The following is a 12160-nucleotide window of genomic DNA, read 5'->3' on the forward strand; positions in this document are numbered from 1 at the left end:
TTTTTCCCTGAGCTCTTGTTACTAATTAACCTTTGAGGGAAACACAAAAACTGAAAAGCTCTCTGATCTTGCAGCATTTGTGGACTTCCTTGTCTGCTTAGCCTCCAATTTGCTACAATCTCAAGTCTATACATGCGATTTTCTTCAACATTATGTGCTTGTTGCTCTATAGCTGTAGCAGATTCATACACAGGTTCTGAAAACTTACTGCCAACTTGCAAGAAAATTTAATTAGCTCTTCTTTTGACAGTGTTATTAACTCTGCCCAGTCTTTCATGCCCTGTTAAGTATGTACATAATAACATGCAAACTAGTTTATCCACAATGAGTGAGATCAAGTGAAAAGACTGCTCTCCCCAGAGGTATGCTGTATTTCTAAAAATCACTCCTTTTGGCATCTAAATCCCCATGATCATCACATCAAACTGAAATAGGAAATTAAAAATGTAAGTTTTCTGTATTGCTTTCAAATTAAATACTATTTATGTATTAAAATTTTAAAAAGAACAGGCACAGATTACTTTCATCTTTCTATAAGCTCCTCCCTGGCATGGTACTTTAAATAGAAGGAAAGTACTCTTTGCTTAGTGTTTTTGTTTGTGTTTTTCTCTTTTAAATTCCAACAGTCACTTACTTGCCTATTGGCATTTTACTTACACAAGCCCAGACAAGATTCCCCAGAATGGCTTCCTCTTCCCGGGATTGTGGAAAAGCAGTGCTCATTCACTACCAGTTCATAGCACACTTTAACAATGAACATTTGAAAGTTAGGATTTTTTCCCTCCTGCACTTCTGTTATTGCTGGGTTTCATTCAGTTCAATGTATTTTTAATTTCCTTTGAGACTTCCAAAAAAAAAAAAAAAAAAAAGGGATTTATTTATTTATTTGAGCAGGGAGGGGTGGTGGGAGAGAGAGAGAAATCCTCAAACAGACTCCCCACTGAGCATGGAGCCAGACAGGAGGCTGCATCCCAGGACCATGAGATCATGAACTGAGCCAAAATCAAGAGTTAGAGGCTTAGCCGACTGAGCCACCCTAGGCCCCCCAGGTCTTCCTTTTGATTCATGTATAATAAAGGGTTTTTTCTTTTAATGTTTTCTGTGTTTGGGTTTTTTTTTGTTCTTTTTCTTTTCTTTTTTTAAAGATTGTATTTATTTATTAGACAGAGAGAGTGTGCAAGAGAGCACAAGAAGAGGAAGCAGCATGTAAGGAAGAGGGAGAAGCAGGCTCCCCGCTGAGCAGGGAGCCCGATGTGGGACTGGATCCCAGGACCCTGGGATCATGACCTGAGCCAAAGGCAGCCGCCCAGCCAACAAAGCCACCCAGGTGCCCCTCTGTTATTTTTTTATTACTGCTTTTTGTTTGATTCCATGTGGTCAGGGAATATACTCTCTCCTGCTGAGGTTTGTTTATGGTCCAGGATATGGTTGATCTTGGTATATATTCCATAGGTGCTTGGAAAAAACCCATGCACTTTGCTCTTGTAAGGTGGCATGTTCTATAAATATTCATTAGATCTTGTTGGTTGATGGCGTTGTTGAATTCTTCTATGTACTTCCTGATTTTCTGTCTAGTTGTTCCATCAATTTTTGAGAGAGAGGAGGTTGAAGTCTCTAACTATAATTGTGCATTTGTCTATTTCTCCTTTCAGGTCTATCTAAAGACATGTTTTGGATTGTTATATCTCCTTAGTATATTGACCACCATTTTACCTGTATGTGCTTTCCCTTTCTGTCCCTGGTGAGTTTTGTTTGTTTGTTTAAAGATTTTATTTATTTATTTATTTGACAGACAGAGATCACAAGTAGGCAGAGAGGCAGGCAGAGAGAGAAGGGGAAGCAGGCTCCCCACTGAGCAGAGAACCCGATGCAGGGCTCAATCCCAGGACCCTGAGATCATGACCCGAGCAGAAGGCAGAGACTTAACCCACTGATCCCACCCAGGCGCCACTCTTTGCTGTTTTTTGTTTTTTGTTGTTGTTGTTCTGAAACATATCAAATACAGCCGATCCTGCTTTCTCTTAACTACTTTGCATGTTATATCTTTTTCTATAATTTTATTCCAACCTACCTCTATTTCTTATGTTTCTATAATTTAAGTGAATCTTCTTGGAGGGCAGCATATAGATTGGTCATATTTTTGTTTGTTTTTTATCTCTTCTACTGATCTCAATCCTTTAATTGGTGTTAATCATTTACATTTAATGTAATTTATATATTTTTTTCTTTAAAGATTTTATTTATTTATTTGACAGAGAGAGAGAGAGAGATCACAAGTAGGCAGAGAGGCAGGCAGAGAGAGGAGGAAGCAGGCTCCCCACTGAGCAGAGAGCCCGAAGCAGGGCTGGATCCCAGAACTCTGAGATCATGACCTGAGCCGAAGGCAGAGGCTTGAACCCACTGAGCAACCTTGTAGGATACTTGAACACTTTGTATAATTCCATTTTAATTTATCTATGGTATTTTAAGTGTGTCTTCTTAAAGCTTTCTTAATAGTTATTCTAAATATTATATTACATATGTACAATGTAATACATAAGCGAAGGTTTGTGTATATATGCATGTGTGTATACCTAATCACTGTTTACAGGTGTCAACACTTCAGCAGTCATAGGGAAGTACAGAAAGCTTACCATCCTTTACATTTACATTCCTTTACCCTTTCTATTTATAACATAATCATTTTACACATTACCTTTATAGACTTTGAGAACTACATTTATCCGTGTTACAATTTTGTTTCAACCATCAAACATAATTCAGAAAACTCTAAAGGAGAAGAAAGTCTTTTGTATTTACCCACAAGTTTGCTTACCATATTCTTTCTTACTTGCTAATGTTCCAAGATTCCTTATTTTATTATATTCTTTTCTGCTTAGAGAACTTCCTGTAGCCATTCTTTTAGGGGTAGAGCTATTGGTGACAAATTCTCTCAGTTTTCCTTCATCTGCCAATATCTTGATTTCTCTTTTATATGTAAAGAATATTTTCCCGGATACAAATAAAGAGTTTGTATGTTCATTTTTCTCAGTACTTGAACATGTTATGACCTCCACACTTTAAAATAAGAAATCTGCTATCATTTGACTGATTTTTCCTGCTATAAGTAATTTATCACTTCTCTGTAACTGCTTTCAAGACTTTTTTTTTTTTCATCTTTAGTTTTCTGAAGTTTAACTTCTGTCTTGAGATACATTTATTTGGATTTATCTTGTTTGGAGTTAACTCTTCTTCTTGACCCTGTAGGTCTGCATTTTTCCAAATTTGTGAAACTTTCAATCATTATTTTGTTGAATACTTTTTCTGTTCCATTCTCTCATTCTGTCTCCTTTTAGAATTCTGAAGACCCAAATATTAGATCTTTTTGTTTTAGTTCCACATGTTCCTGAAGTTGTGTTTTTTTTTTTCTTTCAGTCAATTTTTTTGTGTGTTTTTCCAAATTAGTCATTTCTATTGTTCTCTCCTCAAGTTCAATGATTTTTTCCCCCTGTCTTCTCCGTTCTGCTATTGAGCCCATAAGTTGCTTTTTAAGTTTTACATTTATTTTATTTATTTTTTAAATTTCCATCTGGCTTTTCTTTATAACAGCTTTTGTTTTTCTGTAATTTTTTATTTCTTTGCCCAGAGTTTCTATTTTTTTTTATCTGTCTCAATTGTGTTATAATTATTCACTGAAGTATTTTTATAATGGTTATGTTAAATTCTTTTCTGGTAATGCTAAAATTTGAATCATGTTGGATTTAGTATCTGTTTATTGTCTGCTTTTTAAGTTGGAATCCATTTTTAGTCTTGGAGCACAATGGATAATTTTTAATTGACATCTGAACATTGTGCATATTTTAAGATTCTGGGCCATATTTAAATCCAGTGTTTTAGCAGTCCTCCTCTAATACTGCTCTAGCAAAAGTAAGGACACTATCTTGTTACTGGCAGGTCAGGATGAAAACGAAACTTCTATACTCAGTCTTCATTGACACAGAGGTAGAGGAACTCAGTGTCTCCATTGCTAAGAAGTGGTAATGGGGCACATCTCTTCTTACTGCTTTTGCATAGCCTCCACTTATACTGTGAGAGGTAAAACCTTTTTATATCTAGATGATAGTGAATGTCCAAACTTTCTATTTGTTGTCCTCTGGCATCACACAAATGAGGAGGGCAAGGGTAATTTGTTCCAGCGGGAGTAGAAGTCCAAGCTCCAATATGGTCTCCACTGAATCACAGGGCCTGAGGTCCTTCTTTACTGCAAGGTGGGAACAAAAGTCCTAGTTCCCACTAGACCTTTTCTGATGCCACTGTTGTTGGTAGGTATGGGAGTTGGGGCAGGGTTCTGGCACCTTGTAAAGTCTGGCACAGGTCAAGTGTAGGCTTCCCACTCAGCTCTTGCTGGTGTGTGTATTTGTCTGTATGTGAGAGAAGGGATGGTTCACTTTTTCCTGTCGAGTTTGGCTGGAGTAAAGCAGTTATTGGTCAACATTTTATCTCTTGTTAGACTGCCTCACTGGGCATTTGTCAAAGAGAACAGGCTTTTTATGAGGTCTTTTTAAAATCTGTACTTACTGGCATTTCCAGGTTTCCAGCTTCTCCAGTACCCCACCTGAGATAATAAAGGCAAAAAGAAAACCCAAAGAACTTATCTCAGTCAGTTATTCAGCTCTCAGGTACCTATCTGGGACTCCTTCCCCTCATCTTTAAGAGTCTTCTCATGTTTGTTTTATATATAATGTCCAGGGCTTTTAGCTGTACTTACTGCAAGGGATAGGAAAAAGTATAGAGACTTCACCTTCCAGAAATGGAAGTCTCACATAATTCAATTTTTAACAACAGGTAACACATTTAAACAGGCACTTCATAAACAATTCAAGTAGTCAATATATACATGAAAAGATAAGTGCTCAACATTCATTAGTTAGATGAAAATTAAATATATAAATACAATAATACCGAACACCCAACAGGATAACTAACATTTTTTTCTAAATGTTTTATTTATTTATTTGACAGAGATCACAAGTAGGCAGAGAAGCAGGCAGAGAGAGGGGCGGGGGAAGCAGGCTCCTTGATGAGCAGAGAGCCCAATGCCGGGCTTGATCCCAGGCCCCTGAGATCATGACCTGAGCTGAAGGCAGAGGCTTAACCCACTGAGCCAACCAGGTGCCCTAACTAACATTTTTTAAAAGATTGTCAATGCCAAGTTTTAGCAAGATTCATGAGAGTTTAAATTGGCATAATCATTTTTGCTGTATCTACTATGGTTATATTTTGCATGCCCTTTGACTCACTGATTAAATCCTAGATATATACACCAAGAGAAATGAATTAATATGCCCATCAAAATAAATATACAAAAAAAGGGGCACCCTCGGGGCTCAGTCAGTTAAGCATCTGCCTCTGGCTCAAGGTCCTGGGATCAAGCCTCAAGTGGGGCTCTTTGTTCAGCGGGGAGTCTGCTTCTCTCTCTGCCTGCCACTCCCCCTGCTTGTGCTCTCTCTCTGTCAAAATAAAATAAATAAAATCTTTAAAAAAAGAGAAAGGAATATACAAAAATGTAACAGAAGCCTTATTTGTGGTGGCCAAAACTAAAATCAATTCAAATGGTATCAACTCTAGAAAGGGTAAGTAAATTATAATAATCTTCATAGAATTAGATGCTACACAGTAATAAAAAAAGAAAGAATAAAACTATGTCATGGATGGATCTCACAAAATTATAATGAGTAGAAGAAGTCAGGGACAAAAGAACATATATTATTTGGTACCGTTTATAAGAAATGTTAAGACTGAGCAAAATATTCAAGGATAATAGAAATCCAAATAAGGTAATTCTGGGAGAGGGATACTGACTGGAAAGAGGTACAGGAAATATTCTGCATTTTTGAAAATACTCTACGGGTATTCCATGGGCTGTATTTTCGCAGGTTGATATATATGAAAATTAATTGAGTTGGAAACCTAATACATTTATGTGTACATGTGTGTACATGTTTCTGCTAAGACTTAACAAAAAATGTTTAAAGATTTTCTTACATTTCACTTTATAATACATTTTAATGGCCATGCACTGGACATCCTTGGAATCCACAATCATTGACCTTTTGAGATCTTTTTTCTTTTTTTTAAACCACACTTTCCTCAGCTCCCTGACGTTAATTTCCATTGTATTTACTACTTACAATTCAACTTCCTAAAGAAGACAGTCTTCTACTTGTCTATCAAGACCCATATTGCTCCAATGCTCACTACATATCACAGTATTTCATAAAACTCTGTTTTTATGTAAGCTTAGTTTATCTATCAAAATCTGCTAAGACATTACCTCATCTATGCCAATCTGTAATTCTCCAAAAAAGTCCATTACTTCCTTACATGAATAATTGTTGGTTTGCAAATTCAGGAGCTTCCCATGTGAACCCTGAAACTGGCCCCTGTGTTTGAAGAGCAAGGAAAGATTGAGGAAAGAGGCCATGACTCCAGAGTGATAAGTGACAAGTTTAATAAACAAGGGAACTTACTTACAAGGTTTGTTTTAGGCAACAGCAAGATGGGTAGATCTCTGCACCCACCCGCTAGAGTCCTAAAAATTTATACAGACGCCTTACCTGAGTTCTGTTACACATACTGTTCAAATAGTCTCAACATACATTGCTTTCTTAAGGCTCTGCTCTTAAAAATGGGCCGCCTTGTGGGAACAGTGGACAGAATATTTAGTCCAAGGACAGGGGATGGTGGGAGAAGACTGGGTCCAGCTTAAGGGTCAGCCAGTGGCCACATCCTCTCAATGACCTATTCCATCAATGACCAGCTTTTGGTCATAACTGCTTTTATTATGCACACTGATGGGGGCGGGAGGCAGGAGGGAGTACAGAGGCCAGACTTTGCTTTAGCTCCAGGTCTCCAGGCAGAATTCCTGAGGCATATAGATTACAACAGTCCTTCAGCTTCCTCAAAGACTTCCTTTAATGTTTTATCACTATTGTTTTACTCTCCTTAGTGCTACTTTCCTCTGATAACCATAACCATGGCCCCTCCCCAAGATATATATTAGCAATAATCTTTCAAACATATAGTGCACTGATGTACATTTGAAGTGTCTCATACTAATGTTTTACTAGACAAAAATAAAAGCAACCTTAACAAATAGCTAGTTCTCCAAGGTCTTGGAGACCTTGCTTTTAACATGCACAAATTCCTTAGACTTAAGCTCTCCCTAACCCCCACTAACTAAAAAGTATACAGTCACATCTTGCAATTCAGTGCAGCTCTTTCTGCCCATGGGTCCTGTCACCCAGCTATAATAAAAGCACCTTTTTTTGCACAAAAAAGTTTCCAAAAATTCTTTCTTGACAGTTCACTGGTAGCCCCCATCACATACTATACTATTGATAACTGTCTTCATCATTATCTCTGTATTCTTGAAGGCTCCATGTATACAGAAATAACACAGATAAGGTGATTTTTATTTTGCCTGAGACCCCCATTTCTTCACTAAACTCAACAATTCAACCAGTTCCCGCCTGTCTTATTAAGGCTCAAATCCTGTTTCCTTTAGAGAAACTTCATTCACCTCAGTCAAAAGTGGTCATGAGGGACACCTGGGTGGCTCAGTTGGTTAAGCAGCTGCCTTCGGCTCAGGTCATGATCCCAGCGTCCTGGGATCGAGTCCCACATCGGGCTTCTTGCTCAGCAGGGAGCCTGCTTCTCCCTCTGCCTCTGCCTGCCATTCAGTCTGCCTGTGCTCGCTCTCTCCTTCTCTCTTTCTGATAAATAAATAAAATATTTTTTTAAAAAAAGTGATCATGATCTTGCTTTTACTGAATGACTGTAGTACACTGGCTATGCCACTCTTGCGGCATTTACTATGCACTGAAATAATTCTGAAGGGACATGGTTGAACATGTTTTTTAAAAAATTCATTAATAATTAAAAGTAAATAGGTTTTAATATTATCAAGGAAGAGTAATTCTCTCTGCCCTTCGAGGACCTTCTAGCCAGACTGCAAATCAGATTGACATGAGACAGATCAGCAGAGAAAATCAAACTTAATTTCTAGGTATAGGGAATCCTTGCAGACATGGATATTCCAAAGACAGTCAGGCAAAATGAGGTATAAATGTCATCCTGAACTAAGGAGAAAGGGGTAAGGATGTGGGACTTCAAAGGGAATGAAAGCAATTCCCAGGAATGTGAGAAAGAGTAAATCTTAGATAAACAAATGTTTGCTGGGCCATTTAGAAAAAAAAGGGACACAGAGGACTTGGATCAAACAGACCTTGGTAGGTTCCTCCCTTTCTACCACACTTAGGTCCTACTATGATGTTAAATATGGTGATTGCTCTTTACTTGGAGGTCTTCTAAATTTTTATATGCCTTTGAGGGAGAGGTAAAGAGCTTTTCCTGAATTACCTGAGTTTTTATTGCCTTTTTTTTCTTTTTAAATATTTTATTTATTTGAGAGAGAGCTAGAGCAGGGGAGAGAGGCAGAGGGGAGGGAGATGTGGACTCCTCACTGAGCAGGGAGCCCCAGGACACAGATGACCCTGGGATCATGACCTGAGTCAAAGGCAGATGCTTAACCAAATGAGCCACCTCAGTGCCCTTTGATTGCTTTTTAACTCAAAATATCTCCATGCCAAAGTGACCCATTTGGGGATGACCTGCCTTTGGTCCCTACAATATTATTAAACTTCTTCACCGTAATCACTACGTAATTACAATGAAAATGTCCTTTGTAAGGTTTATTTAGGAAATAGAAATGAGTGTCTCATTATTCCTAACAACTTCTCCACATAAATGTTCCAGAAGTGAAAGTCCACTGGCCTGTTTATTCTTCTACATGTCGCACATAGCCACTCTCTCTCTCTTTTTCTAATCCAGTAACCAGCCTCCTCATAGTTGAAAATCTCTACCTCCCTGTCTTACTCAGGAAATCCACTTCTAGAATTCTAGGAAAAGAGTGTCCATCAGCTCTTTGCCAGAAATCCATTGTTCAAAAACTTTAAATTAACATAACAATAAAATTATTGGGTTCTTTTTCACCCTTATTTATCTATTTATTATTTTTTAAAAATAAACATGGTCTTAAGTCGTCCACGGTTGCCTTGGTAGTAAAGGGGCAGTGGTGCTGAGCAGCATCTTCTAGTGTATGTCATCAGCCAATCAGGTCAGGAGTTATGGACCTGAAGCCAATGGGTGCAGACCAGGGGCGGGGCTTGGAGCAAGTAACTGCCAGAGAGGTTGCAGTTGATTGTGGCTGTTCTGGGGTGAAAAGAAGAGCTGGTCTCCACTTCTCACTACCCCAGGATACTCTTCTCTTTCTGAGACTCTGGACGGTGAGCCCCTCCTGCAGTTTTCCCTTCAGGAAGTTGCTTTTCCCCTCTGGTATTTTGCTCCCTCAGGCTTTCCTTGGAGAGGAGGAAGTGCTCCCACAGTATTCCAGCTACCCCTTCAGCCAGCCATTCCCTCCAAGAGTTTCCACCTTCCCTGTAGCAGCCAAATCAAGGCAGAGGAGCCTCTCATTTGGACTTGCTGCGCCTTAACCGCTGTCCCTCCTCCATGACTCTTCCTATATCATCCCTTCCAAACTATCTGGTTTATAAGTTTGTTACCTTTGCCTTGCTGAGGCACAGAGAGGAAAGCACGCTGATGTCCGGGTCAGTCTCCTCAGGTGCATGGAGCTGAGCCGAGAGGGACGAAGGGCTCCTTGGGAGTGAAGAGGCATTAGGAGGGCGACAGACCGTCCATGTCAGTCAGAGTCGTGAGTAAGGGCTGCTGTGTGGTGTGGCAGGACCCCGGTGGTGGTTCTGTCATAAACCTTGAGGCCAGAGTTTGCCCCTTGTGAAGATTACTGGGATGCCACTGTGCCCTCCTCAGGATGCTTTTGTCTGCGAATTCCTGAAAAATGTGGTGATTAGAAGGAAAAAAAGACTTGCCATTTTCAGGGACAGGGAATTAGTCTTACTTCCACTTTCCATGACAGAGAGAATTTCTTAAGGCCTACTGACTGTTGAGAGGCAAGGCCACATGCCCTTTCTGAGAGAGCAGTCATTAATTTACTACATGCATAGTGTGTGAAATGGAGGCATTATCGAAGCTATTGAAAAATTAATGTAGGAAACCTCTATGGTAATTTCAAGACAAATGAATACTTTTCTCTTAATGAGACACAGACTCATAAACTTCTCCAAAGTTGTCAAAAGTCAGCTGAACTTAAAGAAGAGTTTCAATTACATTGAAAATCTGTTTATTCTCACTGCTCTTTCTTTACCCATACCTTTTAAGCTATTAAACTAGAGTGATATTAGCATTTACATGCTAACTTAAAATGAGATCATTTCGTTGGGTGAGAGGTTTGCCCAGAGAATTTGGCGTAGAGGTTGGAAAAGCCAGACTGAGTGTTTGCCATGTATTTACAGCCAGATAGTGGAATCCTGTTGAACTTGATCATCTGTATCCCTGAGTTTCAAGGTTAATGAAGACAGAGTAATTTTATTCTTTTCTGAAAGGAGTCGATTAGGATTAAATATATAAACACTTCTTAAAGTTTTCATATAAACAATTTTAGAAATGAGGAAAATGCTTATGGGAACATGTCTCCCTACTTTTAGTTTGGAAAATAAACTCCTTAATTGTAGTAAATTCTGCAAGCATGTAAGAATGTGTAACTATGTTGCAGAAAATACTTTTCCTTTTTTGGTCAAGCCTCTTTGCTCCAGGATGTTTAATTTTGGAATAACAGTGGGCAAGTTAATAGGTGACATTGACATTATTTTCCTAAATAATTTGGCATTTAACTAAAAGCAAGTATCATTAAACTATCACAGTGTTGTTTCCTAAAGGCACGGACTTCTCTCAGGGTGGGACTTCGGAAAAATGGCTGCTCATTAGAATCACTGGGAAGCTTCTGAAGTTCCCAATACCCAGGTTAGACCTCAGACCCATTAGATTAACCTCTGGGAGTGTCACCCATACCTCTGTACTTTTTTTTTTTTTTTTAAAGATCCTATTTTTAAGTAATTTCTACAACATGAGGCTGAAATTTACAACTGAGACCAAGAGTCCCATGCCCTACCCACAGAGCCAGCCAGGCAACCCCACCTCTGTATTTTTAAAACTCTAAGTTATTCCAGTGTGGCACCAAGGTTGAGAATCTCTGTCTTAGGGGGATAGCCAAACTTGCTCTTGTTCCATCAGAGCTATATGGCTATCAAGATATCTGGATCTATCTTCAGCTCTTGACATGTTAAAGTAAAATTAAGGAATTTAGAAATCGTTCGAGGAAAGACATAAACCAGGCAAACACAAAAGAAGCCCTTGACATCAGGGACCTGGTCTAACACTCAAAGCTAGGTATCCTTCAGTGTCACGACCAGCGGGCCTGCTGCTCATACATGGGCCATATTATTCCCCTGTTGGACACAATCTCACAGAACATCAACATCATGAGATCACTCTAAACCTTAAAAGTGGAACAGAAAGTCACCAGGCAACCCGTAGATACCAAACAACCCCTCTCTTGGCTAAAATGAGTGACTTCTGCTTCTTTTCCCGTGACAGCTTTATCCTTGTTCTAGTCTGCCCTCCCTATAGATAAGATACCCAGCCACAGAATTATCCTTGCTTCCTGATGGCACCGATCTATATAGCAAACTCTTATTTTTCTGGACCTTCTCCAGAATCACCCAGCCAGAGCCCAGATGCACATTTCAACATCCTGTTACTGAGACAGACGACAGTTCGCCAGGGAACTTACTGGAACAAATGATGAACCCAAATGAAAACTTCAGATGTGTTTCCGGTGTTGTTTGAATCATGGAACACTACATCAAAAACTAATGATGTATGATGACTAACATAACACAATTTTTAAAAAAGTTAAAGTTTTAAAAAATAAAACAAAATTGCTAAACATTGAAAAAAGAAAGAAAGAAATGATTTAAGACTAAAAATGGAGGAATTTTGCCTTTGAATTGGGTGAATCCCAGTGGTTGCTGACTTTGACTACACATTAAAATTGCTGATGAAACCCAGGCTGCAAGTCAGACTGATTGAAACAGAAATCTCTAGGTATAGGAACCAGGCATCAGTATCATTATAACACCACAGGTGATGCCAAATAAATAAAATAGACACAGAAAGGTAAGTTTTACAGATAAGGACCTATACA

The 12160-nt window shown here is 38.8% G+C and overlaps 1 protein-coding gene across 3 annotated transcripts in view; it reads left to right on the forward strand.

Annotated features, from left to right (window-relative positions):
* The first annotated feature begins 9236 nt into the window (after nucleotides 1–9236).
* SLC9C1 (solute carrier family 9 member C1) overlaps nucleotides 9237–12160 on the forward strand; it is an 86030-nt gene continuing 83106 nt past the window's right edge. For 2 of the 3 annotated variants that reach the window (XM_059164148.1, XM_059164150.1), the window contains exon 1: nucleotides 9237–9326. The gene's annotated coding sequence lies outside the window, so the exon portion shown is untranslated. Of the gene's footprint in view, nucleotides 9327–9599; nucleotides 9739–12160 lie in introns of those variants that run through there. The other variant, XM_059164149.1, reaches the window with a different exon arrangement.

This window comes from Mustela lutreola, chromosome 2 (assembly GCF_030435805.1).
Source record: "Mustela lutreola isolate mMusLut2 chromosome 2, mMusLut2.pri, whole genome shotgun sequence".
In the NCBI taxonomy this organism is placed as follows: domain Eukaryota; kingdom Metazoa; phylum Chordata; class Mammalia; order Carnivora; family Mustelidae; genus Mustela; species Mustela lutreola.